At 40.5% G+C, this 19,596-nt stretch overlaps 1 protein-coding gene across 2 annotated transcripts in view; it reads left to right on the top strand.

The window, feature by feature from the left end:
* The window catches only part of TMEM200A (transmembrane protein 200A), a 204,794-nt gene that overhangs the window by 79,323 nt on the left and 105,875 nt on the right, over window positions 1-19,596 (top strand). The window lies entirely within an intron of this gene.

Here is a 19,596-nt window from a genome sequence, read left to right as displayed (position 1 = left end):
CTACCTCTTCTTCTTTTCTTCTTCCTAGCTACAATGTGCACCTTGTAACCAATGGATGTGGTGCTGGGTTTGGGTAACAATACCCGATACCATGCCACATGTCCCTGACTACTGAGGAAGACAAGTGGGTAAAAGTCGAGCTAATATACCTATGCTCTAACAGGTAGTTCCGGATAACTGTGGAAATAGCAATAAACTATTCTGAAAGGAGTCATAATGTCAGAGAAATACTTACACCCTAGAGCAGGGATATGCAATTAGCGGACCTCCAGCTGTTGCAAAACTACAAATCCCATCATGCCTCTGCCTCTGGGTGTCATGCTTGTGGCTCTCAGAGTCTTGCTATGCCTCATGGGAATTGTAGTTCTGCAACAGCTGGAGGTCCGCTAATTGCATATCCCTGCCCTAGAGCATTGACTAAATTCTTTCTCTCATGACACAAATAAGATATGTATGGAATTTGTTTGCCTACTGGATAATTACTATACTCCGAACATGTGAAGTGTTTTTTTGGAAAACTTCTAATGGAACCTGTTGCCCATTTTGTTATATTGTTATATTGTTACACTGTGCTGTAATTATCTAGAAATACATTATAAAATCTTTATGAAAAAAAAAATTGGAAACAAGTCGTGCAAAAATGTCACCATACGAATAATTGTGTCACAGTCTAACAAGACAAAATATATAAATGGAGCTGTGCTAACCTAAAACATTTAATTCAATTATAATGAGACATAAAGGGAATTGGTAGTCCTTAAGATCAATCCATCAAGGTAAAAAAGTGAATATGAGTATGTTCCTTTAATTCCTTGTGACAGTGAAGTAGGTACTTTGTCCCATCATGCCTCTGCCTTTGGGAGTCATGTTTTTAACAGTCAACCTTGCAATGCCTCATGGGACTTGTAGTTTTGCAGCAGCTGGAGGGCCATGCATTATACAACTACCTGTAATAATAATAATAATAATAGTTTATAAATACTACATATCCCATGGTACCTTGCTGCTTGCAAGCAGTTAAATCTATTGATTCCGCCTCCCAAAATGCCACCTCTCCGCACCTCTGTGATCCAGAAGGCAGGCTCTGTGCAATGCATGAGACAGCAGTGCCTATTTACAGAGCAAAGTGAATATGTGTCACAGAATTCAAGGAAGTAAACGTGTTTAAAAACTTCAATATCTTTCAGATTAATAGGAGTGAGCTAGAAATAATTAAAATTCAATGTGGAAATTAATATATAAATTTATATTTTAACCATAGAAATGATTTAATGTAGCAAAGAAAATGTAGCAGCGCTGTAACAGCTATGGATGCCATGATAGACCAATAGAAGAAAAATTATATGAGGCATTGCAAAGTATGGATTATAAAAGGTTAAATCACTACCTGACTCTTCAATTGCAGATTTACAGCTCCCTCGGAAATAAAACATGTGTTTGGGAGATAGAGTCATATCTACGGTTTAGGATTTGCTGGTCATCCCCATAGCCGCGAGATGTATTAAAAGATTAAATCACTATGGGAGCAGAGCAAGGGAAGGAAGTGTAATTCTTTCAAGGTGCCATATTTTATCGTGTGTCCTTGTACAGGCACAAGGCTATTTTTTTCTTAGCATCTGCCTATGAACAAAAAAATAAAATAAAAAAAGCACCATTGCTTGCATACTGAGTTCAAAGCAAACCGTTTCTTTGCCAATGTTCACAGAACGCACTGCCAAATAAGAACTATTCAACTTATAAGCAAGTAACTGTTGTGTAAATAAAAAGTCAGCGCCAGCCTGTCCTCAGAGACCCAGTTATTCCTTCATGGGGCTCCTCTCATATCATCTCATATAGAGAAGGTAAGGTCAGGCTGAGAGTCATAGCCCACATATCAAATACACCTTGGTCCTTTCTGAGGGGGGGAGGTTAGGGATGAGGGCTGATCTAGTGAATAAATAGAATTGAAATTCGAATATCAGTAACAATACTATTTAAACTGGTCATAGACTAGTATAATTTTGTTAAAAAAAATGTTCATTTTAACCACTTGCTGACCACTCAATCGCGGTTTATATATACATGATTCCGCAATTCTGCCTACAAAGGAAAAGCCAAATAGAGTGGATCCTTGGGTGGCAAAATGGTGGGGTGGCAGACTGTCCCTTGTTTTATTGTCTTCTTGATTTTTTTATCACGTAGCAGCCCAGTAAAACAAACCGAGGGAACAAAGATTAAAGCTGGTTATACACTAGTAGAATTTTGTTGGAAAGTTTTAAAACTTGAATTCAGTGAATGTGGTTTTCATTCAGTATCGTTCATTTATTCCTAAACTGAATGGTAAAAGTGAACAAAACTTTTAGGTACTTTCGAATGACAGTCATTAAGTTATCGAATGTACTGAGAATTTTCATACGAATATTTGTACATATGTTCGTATACGTGTTTCTTTGAAAATCTACTATTGTACTGAAAGCTTTAGCACCTAACACTGGGTTTGAGTAAAGATCATATTGAATCAGTGTCAAGCTCCTAGCAGTACAGTATAGCTGAAACAAAAACAAAAAAGTAAGGACACACCAGCCTAGCGCATTACCATAAGAAGGATTTATTTAAAAAGATATGCAACCAATATACTCACAAAAGTGTAAAACTTCAGGAATTTAAAATCCATCCCGTACAGATATTCAAACAATGCCCATCCACAAGGGCGTGGCTTATGTGATCGATTTTTGCAGAAGCAAAACAAAAAGTGTTAACCCTTGTGGAGCAGCAATCCAATCAGACCGGCTGGTCAATCAATTCATACACCAAATGATAATGGCAGTATTCTATACACAGTAAGACGTATAGATATACATACACAATACTGAATATAAAGATGATCCAATGAATGAATAGATAAATAAATATATATCTCTCAATTAGCTCTGATGAACAGGGCACAGCCCTTGAAATGCGTAAGCCACACTCTTGCACATGGGCATCATTTAAGTATCTGTACTGGATTGATTTAATATGCCTGAAGTTTTACTGGAGTTGTATTTTTTTTTAAACATTTATAATATGCAAGTTTTTGTCTTTGTTTCAGCTATATGCAGGGCCGGTGCAAGAAATTTTGTATACTTAGGAAAAAGTGCTTTTTGCCACCCCCCCGTCCATCCAGCACCCCTCTTCTATGTGTTCGCTTCTCTCTGCTCCAGCATGTCCAATGCTCTCCAGGCTCTGACAGCTCCACTGCTTTCCAGCAGGCATCCCGGCTGTCTGATTGTGTTCTTGTCTTCCCCAGAAACATTGGAAGTAGAGGCGGTCCATCATACAGGATCTCAGTCCTCATCAGGTGGCTACTTCCCCAACCACTTATCTAACTATAAGTTCAGCCTGGTGTTCAGCCAGGGCAGTGATGTGGGGGCTATGATCAGGACCATAGACAGCATTGTCCAGCAGCTGTCTGCTCCATCATCGAGTCATGCGTGCTGCACTATGACTGGGAGCTGGACCGGGAGACCCGGGCATCTTTTCTGCTGGGCAGTGCGAGAGTGTATACCGTGGCTGTGATGATCTATAGGGTGGCAGGACAGGCGGACTACACCAAGCCACTGGACTATGGAGCTGGGGAACGTCTGTATGCTGCTCAGCTTCCTGGATTGTGGATCCAACGAACTGTTCATGCAGAGGAGCAGCTATCTGTGTGCTGCCCTGGTCCTCCTGCTGCGGGCACAAAAGGTGGGGGTGCCCCTGATTGATGTGCACTCTAGGCCAATGCCTACCTTGCCTATAGGTAGCACCAGCCCTGGCTATATGGTCTAAGGACCTCTCCTATCTGAAGTTGACATCAAGGCCTATGTATTACAGAGTTCCTCACGGATGAGGTGCACTACTCACGATTGTTTCTATTAACTTTAATAGACTTGAGGCTCCTATTCACCTCTGGCACTGCCGTTTTTCATTACTATACTTGTCTTAGCACAGTGTAATAAACTCCTTTGAAAGAAATGTAATGCTAATGCATTCTTATATCAGGCATTGCAAGCGCACATTATGCTGGTTTCAATTTATTTTTTTAAGATAATAAAAACTGAAAGAGACATTTTGTGGGTCTTGAGAGCTCTTATGGTATCTCTTTAAAAAGCTGTTTCAGAAGAAATGAATAGGCGATAGGTTTGCAGCAGTATGCACATTGTGTACCACTTCTGTTAGGTCATCAGTTTTGTTGTTCTTTAGCAACTTTGCAGGAATTCCTGGATATGTATTAAAGCTGACAGCACAGGTTAGGCTATTTTGTGCTTTTCTGTTGAAGTTTGTTTGTATGGGTTGCATAAAAATAGCTGAACATGAGTGATTACAGATTGACAATAACATAGCCTCAATAACTTCTTGACGGTAACATCTCAGTTCTGTTCAAGCTTACTTTTAAGGAACCTTTTCATAGCAGTCCATTAATTTTTAGCAGAAATACTAGCAATTAATGTAGGCTCTAATTAGACATCTGAGTCAGGCATACATTTATCTATCTATCTATCTATTAATCTATCTATCTATCTATCTATCTATCTATCTATCTATCTATCTACAGTATCTCACAAAAGTGAGTACACCCCTCACATTTTTTGTAAATATTTTATTATATCTTTTCATGTTATAACACTGAAGAAATGACACTTTGCTTCAATGTAAAGCAGTGAGTGTACAGCTTGTATAACAATGTAAATTTGTCTAAATCGCTGGCAACAAAATGTCCAAATTGGGCTCAATTAGCCATTTTCCCTACTCTGCGTCATGTGACTTGTTAGTGTAACAAGGCCTCAGGTGTGAATAGGGAGCAGGTGTGTTCTCACACTGGTCACTGGAAGTTCAACATGGCACTTCATGGCAAAGAACTCTCTGAGGATCTGCAAAAAAGTTATTGTTGATCTACATAAAGATGGCCTAGGCTATAGGAAGATTGCCAAGACCCTGAAACTGAGCTGCAGCACGGTGGCCAAGACCATACAGCGGTTTAACAGGACAGGTTCCACTCAGAACAGGCCTGCCATGGTCGACCAAAGAGTGCACGTTCTCAGCGTCATATCCAGAGTTTGTCTTTGGGAGATAGCTGCCAAATGGGATTTGGGATTGCTGCAGAGGGTCAGCCAGTCAGTGTTCAGACCATAAACCGCACACTGCATCAAATTGGTCTGCATGGCTGTCATACCAGAAGGAAGCCTCTTCTAAAAAATGATGCACGAGAAAGCCCGTAAACAGTTTGCTGAAGACAAGCAGACTAAGGACATGGATTACTGGAACCATATCCTCTGGTCTGATGAGACCAAGATAAACTTATTTGGTTCTGATCCTGTCAAGCGTGTGTGGCAGCAACCAGGTGAGGAGTACAAAGACAAGTGTGTATTGCCTACAGTCAAGCATGGTGGTTGGAGTGTCATGGTCTGGGGCTGCCGGCACTGGGGAGCTACAGTTCATTGAGGGAACCATGAATGCCAACAAGTACTGTGACATACTGAAGCAGAGCATAATCCCCTCCCTTTGGAAACTGGCCCGCAGGGCGGCATTCCAACATAACGTCCGCAAACACACCTTCAAGATGACCACTGCTTCGCTAAAGAGGCTGAGGGTAAAGATGGTGGACTGACCAAGCATGTCTCCAGACCTAAACCCTATTGATCATCTGTGGGGCATCCTGAAATGGAAGGTGAAGGAGCGCAAGGTCTCTAACATCCACCAGCTATGTGATGTCTTCATGGAGGAGTGGAAGAGGACTCCAGTGGCAACCTGTGAAGCTCTGGTGAACTCCATGCCCCTACAGGGTTAAGGCAGTGCTGGAAAATAATGGTGACCACACACAATTTTGAGACTTTAGGCCCAATTTGGACTTTTTCACTTAGGGGTGTACTCACTTTTAATGTCAGTGGTTTAGACATTAATGGCTGTGTATTGAGTTATTATGAGGGTACAGTAAATATTCACTGTTACACAAGCTGTACACTCACTACTTTACATTGTAGCAAAGTGTAATTTCTTCAGTGTTGTCACATGAAAAGATATAATAAAATATTTACAAAGATGTGAGGGGTGTACTCACTTTTGTGAGATACTTTATCTATCTATTTTCTTTGGTCTGTCTGGCAATTTTTTGTCTATTTAAAAAAAAAAGTCATGGCATACATTAATATAGTATGTGACTTTATAGAAGAATACAAAAATGCAAAATGCTTACGAAGTGACTGCCTCAGGTGATACACAGTAATGAAATACTTTCTTCTATCTACGTTGTACCTTTTTATTTGCTGCCCTATTTTCACTTCAGCTTTTCAAAATAAAGTTTTAATACATTATTTCTCATCAACAGGAGGCAGGGGGTAGGGATCTGATGTCACACACTGTACAGCATAGAGCAGGGAGCTGATTGTAATATGAGACATGAGTGGAGGGGATGGACACACCCCCTTCTATGCAGACTCATATGGAAACAAGCAAAGGTGAGGCTGTCAAACACAGGCTGTGTGCTGGAGGGGGTGGTGCCATTTCTTGGGATTGTCTGGTGTCAGCATAGATTGTCAGAAGTGACTCATGCAGATAGCATAGGAATGACAGAGCAGACAGAAATCACACTAGGTGCTTTGGATCAAAGCAAGCCTAGAGGCGATTCAGTTCGCATTGTGCGCTATATAAGTATTTCATTCATTCATTCATTCATTCAAGTACACAGCATAGAAAGATATATAATGTGTTCATTTTTTGTTTCAGAGCTTTGCAACCACTTTAAGTGGAATAATAACCTGCTTGAAGAAAGTTTTTGAGTCTTGTTTTAACTACTGTGCATTGTTCATCTACTGTAAATACATATTCGACAGTGCATGTTCATATGAGAAAATTTGATATCTTCCAGCAGGGCCTTTAGGCCAACCATAGGCCTGTAAGAATCCAATCTGCATGCAGGTATCCATTGCCCGAAGATACAAGGACTGATCGGCAAGTTCATTAAAGTGATACTAAATGTTTTCTTTATGTTAATGGATGATGGCATTGTAGTTATTTTAATATAAAAATAATTTTTCCATAATCAAAATACAGTTTAGGGTGGCAGAGTGGTGTAGTGGTTAGCACTCTCACCTAGCAGGAAAAAGGGTTGCTGGTTTGAATCCCAACCACAACACTATCTGCCTGGAGTTTGCATGTTCTCCCTGTGCCTGCGAGGGTTTCCTCCAGTACTCCGGTTTCCTCCCACACTCCAAAGACATGCTGGTAGGTCAATTGGCTTCTGTCCAAAATTGGCCCTAGTATATGAATGTGAGTTGGGGACCTTGGATTGTGGGCTCCTTGAGGGTAGGGACCAATGTATGTGTGGAGTGCTGTGTAAATTGATGGTGCTATATGGGTACCTTTAATTAAAAATAATATAATAGGTGAGCATCTTAATGAGACACAATGTACAGGGATAGGGAGAATTGTAGACACGCAACCACACTCACTCAGGTTGAACTGGATGGACCAGTGTCTTTATTCAACCTTACTATGTAACTATTGTCATGGGACCCAATGCAGGAAAACAGCCCATCTGCAGGAAAACAGTGGCAGTAGGAGCTTCTAGTCTTCTGCTGCTGGTCACATCTAAAAAAATAAATAAAAAAAAATAATAATAAAAAAAACAGCCTTTAAAAAAAAGAAAAACGACATAGTTAAAATCAAATGAAAGCTTTAAATCATCATACAAATATGTATTTGAACTCAAATCTTTATTATTTTTGTGCAAAAAACATGATGTTGACTAGGGGAGGTTCTGCCAATCACAGCCTGTTTCACGCCCCTCCAGCCTGTGTCTATTATTTGTATGTGCTTAAAATTACAGGGAGGAGATGCCTGTATCAATCAACATGTATTATCCTGCCCCTTTGTGTTTAATGGATGTGGAGGAGGGAGGTAGTGGGCTGTCATGTACCTGGAGTGTATATGTCCACATGTCTGACCCTATAGTCACTTGGGCTGCTCAAATAAGAAAAAGGAGGAAGTGGATGTGGCAACAGCTGGTCTACAAAATCTCAGGCTGCAGTGGGGACAAAGGCAACGAAAAGGGGGGGGGGGGGGGGGAATGAACAGCTGGATCAACCAGGTTTTTTGCAGAGTACAGAAAACAAATCCCTTAGTGACTCAGTGAGTATAAACAGAAAGTAATGCAGCAAGTACTGGCAGTTTTTAATGATATGGGTTTAATGACACTTAAACAAAAAAAAGTCTGCTATGCAGGGAGAAGGGGGGCAAGTGGACATGAGTGAAGTTGGCACACTGTGGAGTTATAAGCGGAATGAATGCATTTAGTTTTAATGAGGAAATAGCAAAAGATTTCTTCATCATTGAGCAGGATGGAACTCAGAAATCCCAACGGTATTAACAATTTATATCTGTTAACAGTGTTGACTAGCAGCATGGATTTTAAAACACAGATCACAGCATTTAGAGTGGAACACTGGAACTTATCCTGATGTGTGCAGCACACTTGAGGCAGGAGCTGAAACAACCCCAATTCAAGCTTTTATTTGCCGTTACATTCATTTTTATGGAGAATTGCAGCAGACAGGTACAGTAATATTTTTTTCATCGCCACTTTATAAAGGGCTCAACACAAATTCAGACATTTTGCACCAATGCGTCACAATACACAACACATCTTATACTTACCTCAGATCTCAGATGAGTAGGCTGTCACTTGTCTGGCTGTAGGCAAATTGTCACCTTCATATTCCCCAGACACCTCTTTGACTTGAAGCTCTATCCACTTCCTGCACATCATTTCTTATCCTTCTCATGAATGGCCTTGTTCACACCTAATCATAAGAGTGTGTGAGATGGCATAACTCTCACTCTCACTTCCTGTATGTGTAGTCAAAATGCTTTGGTAAGTTTGGATAGAGTAAGGAAGGGTTAAAACCACTCTCAATTTATTTTTGGACACCTGTGTCTCTTTATGGAAATTTCCCGTAACTCCCCGTACTGGAGATATAACAGGTGAGATAAATATTTTCAAGAGCGAAGAATTACCCTTTAGACAGTTATTACCCAAACAGGTGTCACTCTTAGAAGATTTCCCCTTTACGCTTGACAAATGTAGAATTTTGGATTTCATTAAGTGGTCACCAGGAGTGTTAATTCTCCACATTGGAGACATAGGGGTTGATTTACTAAAAGCAAATAAACTGTGCACTTTGCAAAAACTAGAAAATAAATATGTAGGCTATATACACTTAAATATAAGTATGCAATGTTGTTTTAACATTTTTATAAGTAAGCTTCAGTTGTCCAATTGTTGCAAGACTCAGTCCATTTTTTCCTACTGTTTATCAGCTGTCTACTGCAGATTTGCATTTGATCGTATGTATAGTTCTGAGGAAATAAAATATCTGACACACTATCAAGTTTTATCAAGTTCCTATCTACAGATAATGAGTAAAATGCCAGCTCACTTCTATCTGTGTCCCTGCAACATTGTATGTTACATTTAGTGAAAAGCAGAAACATAACATTCAACTCTTTTTGTTTAGCACTACACATAGAACACACTAAATACAAAGATGGTTTATTTGGAATCATAGATAAATTCCAGCAGGTGCCTATGGATGCATGAACTGACCATGCTCAAATACCAGAAACAGGCAGCTCTGTCACAGCCCGAATCTTCAGTTTGCACAAACTTTCCTGTTAAAAGAAGGATAATCAGGCTGCCAGGTTATCATCATGGAAACAAGTAGTCATGGAGAATGGTTCTGCCAGATTGTTTATTCTTGCCAACAGAAGTTGGTTGGTAGTTGTGAATAGGGCCTGTAAACATTAGATTGTCATTTTATGTCTATAGGTTGCTTAAAGTGAACATGAACAAGCTGGGCAAATCAAATTACACACATGATGAAAAATCTAAAGGTTGAAAACCATGTCAAAATGAATGTAATATCTTCCACACCCATAGGTTTATTCTAGTAGTATTGTGGAAGTCCCCAGATCCCACTACACATAAGTGCTGGGTGTTCTCTGTGGCCAATGCTTTGCTCCTAGAAAACCATAGTTTTACATGATGGGGTTGCCCCGGCAAGTTTGAAAAGTTATGGGGATTGTGGTTAGATATCCATGGTCACAGCCCACAGGAACTTGTATACCAGGGATTGTTTCTATGTTCAGATAGACAATATGGGTCTGACTGGATGCAAACGTTATTGTACTGTCATGTTTTGGACTGTCAAGATGCCTATTTAATACAATAAACATTTTCAGATTTAAAAAAAATACAATTAATGTAATATAATTACATTATAATTAACATACGTGCAATTTTGAATTTTGTTGTAAAACTTCAGTTTGACCCTACTTCCTCTACTTGATCTACCCGATCTGTGTAAACAAAAATGTAGAACATTTCAGAAAATTTCTAAAGTTCAAAGTATAATAATCAATGTGCTCATTAAATGAATAACCAAGTCCAAGTGAAAGAAAATGAAAAATGCAGTCCAAATGTGAAAAGTAGAAAGGTAAGTGTGAGACTAAAATCAGTGAATCCACTGATATAAACTAATACAAGATGAAGATGTCTGGTGTACAGTTGACAAGATCCTCCACCAATTAACACCATGCAAGGCTTACCAGATCTAAATGACCATCTAGTAAAAGATAGGTCGAAGCAGGCATTAGGCATAAGCCATCATGCAGGTCTTCATGGGTATAGTCATCAATGAAAACAGGACATTGTGGTCATCCCAAATTATGTGTAAGGGAAAAACTCCTCATTCAGAAATCCATCCCTGGTATTGACACAACCTCAATACCCAGTGGGTCCTTGCTCAGCATGCAAGCCATGTTGCTATAATTCTGTTCTTGGCTTTTGCACCAGCTTTGAGAATGGAACTATGAAAAGATTTTGACGCTATTTTTTTAATGTCAGCAAGTTCAGCACTAGACTGAAACAAGTTCACCTTGAAGCTACCAAGCACCCATTGGATATTGAGGTTGTGTCAATACCGGGATGTATTCCTGAATGAGGAGTTTTTTCCTTACATATACTTTGGGATGATCACAATGTCCTGTTTTCATTGATGACTACACCCATGAAAACCTGCATGATGGTTTATGCCTAATGCCTGCTTCGACTTTTATTTTATTAGATGGTCATTTAGATCTGGTAAGCCTTGCATGGTGTCACCTGGTGGAGGATCTTGTCAACTGTACACCAGACATCTTCATCTTGTATCAGTTTATATCAGTGGATTCTTTTTACTGTTCACGTTTGGACATTTTTCATTTTCTTTCACTTGGACTTGGCTATTCATTTATTGAGCACAATGATTATTATACATAGAATTTCAGAAATGTTCTACTTTCGGATATTAGAACAACATTTATGTTTAGATTGATTTTTATGACCTTGATTATATTACATTGTATGTTTGCCGTGTTTTCTTTTGTTAGTACTACATGTGACTAAGCACAGTTTACAATTTTTTTATTATTTGCATAGTTCAGATCAGGGCTGCCAACCCTAAATAAGTTAAACAATTTCTAAAAAAAAGACAGGACATTAAAATACATAACTACTGTACATGGTAGGTAATATTATTTTTCATTTGAATATCACCCATATCACAATACTTTTTATTATTCTGTCATTCCAATGCTGAGCGACGTCATCCATGTTTGAACTTCCTTTTCTTGTGAATGTTATCTCATGGAGCATGGACTGGCACCTGACAGGTCTGCAACAATGGAAGCCTGGAGCAATGGTCCTTTCATGATTCACTATTACTCTAGTGAAGTTCTATCACTATCAGCATTTTAGTCTCATTGTAAGATGATGTCTGTACTTTTTGTTGGTTTTGCACATTAAAAAAAGAAAATCATCAAATCAAATCCAAGCGTCCATATGTAGGAGGAAGAGATGATGGGACAAACCCTTGTCCCTGTGTGCCCTGTTTCTGTTGTGTGTGTTTCTTTGAAAAGATTGCCAGTATGTAATATACAGACAATGCAATGCAAAACTGCAAAGTGCTCTATAAACTTTTACCTTTCCAAGTGAAAATGTGCTTTGAACTGCCTTTTTTTTTTTTTTTTACAGTTTTCAGCATTGCTGTTTATAGCATCTAGCACTTTGCATGATGTTATAAGGTACATGTGTTTTATTTCAAAAGAGAGATGAGGGAGTTGATAGTCAGTGTTGGGCACAGTGCCTATTGCAGCCACTCATTTTTTTTAAAGAGTATATATCAATTTTAAACTAATGTTCATCATAACTATGTTTCACTGCTTATAGTGAGGTCATGTTTAGCCCCTGGCTTGTAACAGACCTGCATATATATCCTGTCTATATATTCTCTCATAATACATTTTAAGAATGCTTCCAAACTTCCTCTCTATTGTATGCATCACATTGTAAATTTTGAAGGGATGCAGAGAATTTTGTAATGCAGGAAATACATTAAACCATGTAAACTGTGAATTTAGTAAAGTATTTTGGTGAAAAACATTATATTAAATAATAATGAATAATAAATAATGGGGACTAGCTAAAATATTCCTCTTCCAAACAGGAAGACCTACAGTGGGGATCGAAAGTTTGGGCACCCCAGGTAAAAATGTGTATTAATGTGCATAACAAAGCCAAGGAAAGATGGAAACATCTCCAAATGGCATCACATTACAGATTAGACATTCTTATATGTCAAAAAAAGTTAGATTTTATTTCCATCATTTACACTTTCAAAATTACAGAAAATAAAAAAAATGTTGTCTGCAAAAGTTTGGGCACCCTGCAGAGTTAATATCTTGTACTGTCCCCTTTGGCAAGTATCACAGCTTGTAAACGTTTTTTGTAGCCAGCCAAGAGTCTTTCAATTCTTGTTTGAGGTATCTTTGCCCATTCTTCCTTACACAAGTTTTCCAGTTCTTTGAGATTTCTGGGCTGTCTGTCACACACTGCTCTTTTAAGGTCTATCCATAGATTTTCAATAATGTTGAGGTCAGGAGATTGTGAAGGCCATGGCAAAACCTTCAGCTTACGCCTCTTGATGTAATCCCCTGTGGATTTTGAGGTGTGTTTAGGATCATTATCCATTTGTAGAAGCCATCCTCTCTTTAACTTCATCTTTTTCACAGATGGCATCAAGTTACCATCCAAAATTTGCTGAAATTTTTGTGAATCCATTTTTCCTTCTACTCGTGAAATGTTCCCTGTGCCACTGGCTGCAATACAACCCCAAAGCATGATTGATCCAACCGCATGCTTAACAGTTGGACAGAGGTTCTTTTCATTAAATTCTGTGCCCTTTCTTCTCCAAACGTACCTTTGCTCATTCCGGCCAAAAAGTTCTATTTTAACCTCATCGGTCCACAGAACTTGTTTCCAAAATGCCTCAGGCTTGTTTATATGTTCATTTGCAAAGTTCAAACGCTGATTTTTGTGGTGAGGATGTAGAAGAGGTTTTCTTCTGATGACTCTTCCATGAAGACCATATTTGTACAAGTATCTCTTTATAGTGGAATAGTGTACCACAACTTCAGTGTCTGCCAGATCTATCTGGATGGATCGTGCAATCAAACGTGGGTTTTGAATTGCTTTTTTCACAATCCTGAGAGCTGTTCTGTCTGATATTTTTCTTGGTCTTCCAGATCTTGCTTTAACTTCCACTGTTCCTGATGACTGCCATTTCTTAATTACATTCCGAACAGAGGATATTGACATCTGAAAACGCTTTGCTATCTTCTTATAGCCTTCTCCTGCTTTGTGAGCGTCAACTATTTTCAGTTTCAGTTTTCTAGACAACTGCTTAGAAGAACCCATGGTGCTGATTGTTGGGGCAAGGCCAGATGAGTCTGGCCATTTAAAACCTTTGAGATTGACATCACCTGGTCTTCCCAGACGATGATTGAGAACAATCCATGACACTGGCAGGTCTCAGCTTTGCAAAGGAGCAGTGCATGCTATAAATTCTGCAGGGTGCCCAAACTTTTACAGATGCCATTTTTTTGTTTTCTGTAATTTTGAAAGTGTAAATGATGGAAATAAAATCTAACTTTTTTTGACATATTATAAGAATGTCTAATCTGTAATTTGATGCCATTTGGAGATTTTTCCATCTTTCCTTGGCTTCGTTATGCACATTAATACACATTTTTACCTGGGGTGCCCAAACTTTCAATCCCCACTGTATGTAACAGTGATGGGAGGGTTTGTGGAGCAGTGATCAGAAAGTCTGTGAAACAGTGACAGGGGGTTGTTTTGCATTGTGTCATTTAGGTCACTTTGCAGTAAAGCAAGAAAGCAAAAACCTATGTATTATAGTATTAACACCCTGGTGTTTAGGCAGGGTTGCTAGTCATTTTAATTTGCCAGGCGGTAGTTGCCCTGGTTAATTGTTAGTAGATCCACTGATTCCTCTCTAGTTCTGGACTTGCTGCACTTTCTCTCATCTCTCTTCTGTTGCTAAGTGGAGTTATGTTGGTGACATTACATAGACAAGGGCTTAGCAAGGTTAGGTTATGAGTGTATGGGGTGGCTCAGCCAATAGGCGGGGGGGGGGGTTTAGCCCCTTGGCCTGCTGGGAGAGCCAATTTATTTGGGTGGAGTCAGGTGATCTGGGCTCTGTGCCACCTGGGCGGCTGTCTGGGTGGATGTGTGTTATGCTGCAGCAGGCTGCTAGGCCAGAAGCCTGAGGTCTATCTCTAGGACATCTGGCTGCTAGGCTGTCTGAGGGCCTATCCAGAAGTAGGAGAAGCAGTTGGGACTGCAGGATTGAAGCAGCGGGAGAGCATCAGTGAGTGCCAAGCCAGTGGCCTAGCGGGTCAGCAGGGGTGATGCTTGAGGAGTATCTGTGAGTGCCAAACCAGGGACCGAATTATGGAAGTGGAAGAGCTCATGGGATCCAGTGACGATTGGGTCTAAGAGTCTAGTGAGAGACTGGGAGCTCAGTGATTGAAGACCTACAGTGAGAGACTATAGAGTGTGAATAGAACTATTGTGTGTTAACAAGGTGTTTTTTTTCGTTTTTACTGTTTGTACTTTGATGGAAAAAAAAAAAGAAAAACCGAGATAAATAAAGATTAGTAAAAAAAACAAAAAACTATTATGTAACCAATAGTTAAATACAACTACCATTAGTGACTGTTACAAGATTTGTTGCCATAGGGACAGCGGTCCTACCTATACAGAAGCGGTGTCCAGCTGGAGGCCTTCCACAGTATACCTGTCTACCTATAGAAGTCTCGGAGGCTGACAATTGTCATTGCATCTACTTAAGGGTGTCCTGGCCCTAACCCTCTCTCCCACAGTTCTTGTTCAAGAGACGATACATCTCTTTGCAATCAAAAAGTGTCTGGCACCCATCACTTCAGTTTGCATTACACCCACCATGCCTTGTAACCCACTCTACAGAGTAGAATGTCAGCTCTCCCTGACTCTGGAGGTCACCATTAGGCCTCTAGAGGTCCAGGACCTTGCTACAAAGAAATGACCTAAAAAATGGCGTGGGGTCCCCCCCAAGATCCATATAAGACCCTTATCCGAGCACGCAACCCGGCTGGTCAGGAAAGGGGGTGGGGACGAGTGAGGGCCCCCCCTCCTGAGCCATACCAGGCTGCATGCCCTCAACATGGGGGGTGCTTTGTGGAAGGGGGCCCTGCAGCCCCCCACCCCAAAGCATCTTGTCCCCATGTTGATGAGGACAGGGGCCTCTCCCCGACAACCCTGGCCGTTGGTTGCCGGGGTCTGTGGGCGGGGGCTTATTGGAATCCGGGAGCCCCCTTTAATAAGGGAGGCCCCCAGATACGGGCCCCCCACCCTATGTGAATGAGTATGGGGTACAATGTACCCCTACCCATTCACCTGGTGAAATAAATAAATAAAAAAACACCACACAAGGGTTTAAAATAATTTATTGCACAGCTCCGGGGGTCTTCTTCCGTCTTGGGGGGTCTTCTCCGCTAGTAAAAGAGCTAGCAGAAGATAGTGGAGGAGTCCGGTGAGAAGACCCCCCAAGACGGAAGAAGACCCCTGGAGCTGTGCAATAAATTATTTTAAACCCTTGTGTGGTGTTTTTTTTTTTTTCACCAGGTGAATGGGTAGGGGTACATTGTACCCCATACTCATTCACATAGGGTGGGGGGCCCGTATCTTATTATCGGTTTCCGATAAGCCCCCGACAGTCCCGGACAACCATCAACATGGGGACAAGGTGCTTTGGGGTTTGGGGGCCGCAGGGTCTTATATGGACCTTGGGGGGGGTTTTCGGCGTAGGGCTTCCCCTTTAAGTCCATACCAGGTGACGGGGCCAGCAACGTGTCAATCTCGCCGCCGAAGGCAGCGACATTGACTTCCTTCGCTAGTCCCAGCTACCTGGAGCCGCGTTCGAAATGAACAGACTTTTCTCCGTTTGTGGAAAGTCCATTCATTTCAAAACTCGCAGTCCGGCAGACCAAGTTCACTGGATAGTCTGATCGTGTGTACGCGGCATAAGAAATTGAAAATGTCTTTTTCCTAAACTAAATATATTTTACAAAATTGTACGTTTTGAAGCTTAGACTGCGTAGCTTTTTCTTTCTACAAAGATAGATTTTTTATCTTTTAGAGGGGTGAGGTATAGTTTAACAATGGTAGAAAATTGGTTAACAGGTACAGCATGCAGCAGCACCATTCCCTGGGTGAATGCTAGCAAATTTTTCAAGAAATAACATACAATATACATACAATATACAGCCTCTCACAAGCAGTATAGTAAAGCAATACAACTACCATTCCATTTCAGATGGAAAGAGGATTCCTACTCCTACCTCAATTATCTAGATATATTTTAATGATGTATTCACTCAAAACTCCTGTTGTCCATTTTCTTAATTCCTATTGGAAATAATGCAATAAATAAAACATTTAATAATTATTTTTCATTGATTATGGGTGCTCTGAAAGTTTATGATGCATATACAGTACTTGTAACCTATTTTTTTTATATTTTATTTTTATGTTTATTACCATTTGGTTTTATTTTGGCTCAATAATTCTTTAAAAAATAAGTGATATCTGTGTGTTCTTATGTTTACTCTTTTGCTCCTATAAATTGAAATGAAAAGGTCCATAGGCAAGCCTACATAACAGAAATTGTCAATCTTTTCTCACCTAAGACTTCTCAGAAAGAATCTTTTAGCATAAATATAAAGAGGTTAACCAAACCAAAAGGAGGTGGGCAAGTTCTGTTTCTCAGTTTACCCAATTATACTATTCTCAATCTTGGGCAGTTGCGGATCAATAATAACTCATTATAGTCAACTGAGGGATGTTCATACTTGGAGATTACATTGCAAGCAGGATCACCTCACAAAAAATGTTTTGGTGGTAAATTTGTTTAAAAAAAAAAAGGATTTTTTATTGTGCACATAAAGAATAATCATACAATGCATCAAATAGGGGTTACATCAACATACATATTTACGTACAGATATTACTAGTATTGCAAATATAATTATAACCTCAATGTGCCCTGCAGCACCGAGCTTACCCTATATTGCAGCATACATGTGCTTTTGGCTTTTTTTTTTTTTTTTTTTAAACCCATTCAAACATTATAAACAAACAGAGAAAAAAAACCTCCCACCTGGGATTTCAATATTCAATATTATGTTTGCTAAAGTACAAAAAGAACCCCCCCGCCTGTCTGTGGTGAAAGGACCAGGGCATCTACCAACCCCCCCTCTGTCACGAATTAGGTAATAGCCCTAGATCCCTCCTATCTAATGGTCTAGAACCCCTCCTCCTCCAGTGTACTGTCTGAGTCCACCCACGGGAGCCACGCCTTCCTAAACTTCTTGGGAGCCCCTCTAGCTTCATATGTCATTTCATACATTGTCATGTCAGCATTTACTATTTTTACCCACATTCCCAGAGACAGTTGCTCAACATGAATCCAACATCTAGCAATGAGTTTCCTAACTCCAAAGTATAGGATCCTAAGGAATAGTTTAGTGTATGCATTCATCTCTTCTTGATCAAAGACCCAGAGTAAACACTGTAAAGGAGAAAAAATGTTAGGTAAAGCAAATTTATCTGAGATAAATTCAGTCACCTGCGACCATAATGGTCTCACCTTTGTGCATTCCCACACCATATGTAGAAAAGTGCCTTCCACCTTTCCATATTTGTAGCAAATAGCCGATTCCTTCCTATGCATTCGGTAAAGTCTAGCTGGCATATAACACGGCTGGTGAAGATTGGGATACTGGATCATTTTATCCATAGAGGAGATAACAGACACCAAGTATGTGTCCAGTGCCTCCTGCCACAGGTCTTCCGACAACTCCGGGACAATCCTTTCCCACCGTGCCCTGGCCTTAATGGTTGAGGTTATTACTCCCGGGCCCACTGCTCCATAATATCTAGAAATCCGCTTAGCCGTATCCGGGTTAATCAGAACCTCTCTAGCTCTGTATTCTGTACCATCTCGGCCCCCCCAAACTGGGCAAGCACTGTGTGTTGCCGTTGGGCATATCGGAAGAACCAAGTCCTGGGTATGCCAAACTGCTCCTGTAACTGGGCAAAGGTGGAAAAACGGCCCCCCTGACAAAACAGATATTTAATGCCATATTTTGCACAGGTCTTTTGCCCATTATTTCATTTTAGAAACTCCCACAGGAATCAGTTACACCATAGAGGGCTATTAGGTGACAGCCACAAGGGTTTGTCCCTCTGCTGAGCACAGGTGAAATACTTTCCCAGGTAGTGCCATAACTGAACCCATTTTTTTCCCCGGGTTCACTTTTCTATAGAGGACGTTCTGGAGGGTTTATTGTGAAGTGGCAACTGCTGCCTCCAGCAAGGTAGTGGCATTAGGCGTCTGTGGGATAAGCCGCCAGTGGAGAAAAGATGGCTGTGAGGCCAGAAAATAAGAGCGCAAATCAGGAAGGGCCATCCCTCTCATTGTAACTGGTAGCTTTAATATCCCTAAAGACACCCTGGGCGCCTTGGAGCCCCACAAAAAACCTACAATAATGGAGTCAATGTGCCTAAAGAACCGAAGTGTCACAATAACTGGGGAGTTCGAGAGGATATAGAGAAACTTAGGAAGAAAGATCATCTTAAACAGATTTATCCGTCCCAACAAGGTGAACGGTAAATTCTGCCATCTCTGAACCTTCTCTCGAAAATTCCCCACAATCGGCGACAGATTGGTCTCAAGGAATCTAGAGATGGGAAGCTGAATTTCAATCCCCAGATATCTAAAGGAGGTGGATAATGGAATGGAAAAATCCTTCAAGATGCTTACGGCTGCATCAATGGGAAAAAGGGAGGACTTCTTCCAATTTATATGAAATCTGGAGTAGTCTACAAATTCCTGGATCAATCGGAAGGCTTCAGAGAGCGAGGGCCCTGGGTCCTGCAGATATAGCAGCATGTCATCTGCATAGAGTGACACTCGTTCTTCAAATTCCCCCAGCCTTAGACCAGTCAAATTCGGGGTAGACCTCAGTTGAACTGCCAAGGGCTCTATAGCCAGGGTAAACAGGAGGGGCGACAACGGGCACCACTGCCTGGTGCCCCGAAATATAGGAAAGGGGTCTGAAATAATACCGTTAACCCTTATTCTAATCAAGGGATCTGTGTAC

Source organism: Lithobates pipiens, unplaced genomic scaffold (assembly GCF_037356315.1).
Source record: "Lithobates pipiens isolate NorthernLeopardFrog02 unplaced genomic scaffold, aLitPip1_a1.2 Scaffold_18, whole genome shotgun sequence".
Taxonomy (NCBI): domain Eukaryota; kingdom Metazoa; phylum Chordata; class Amphibia; order Anura; family Ranidae; genus Lithobates; species Lithobates pipiens.
This window is presented reverse-complemented; position numbering and strand designations above follow the sequence as displayed.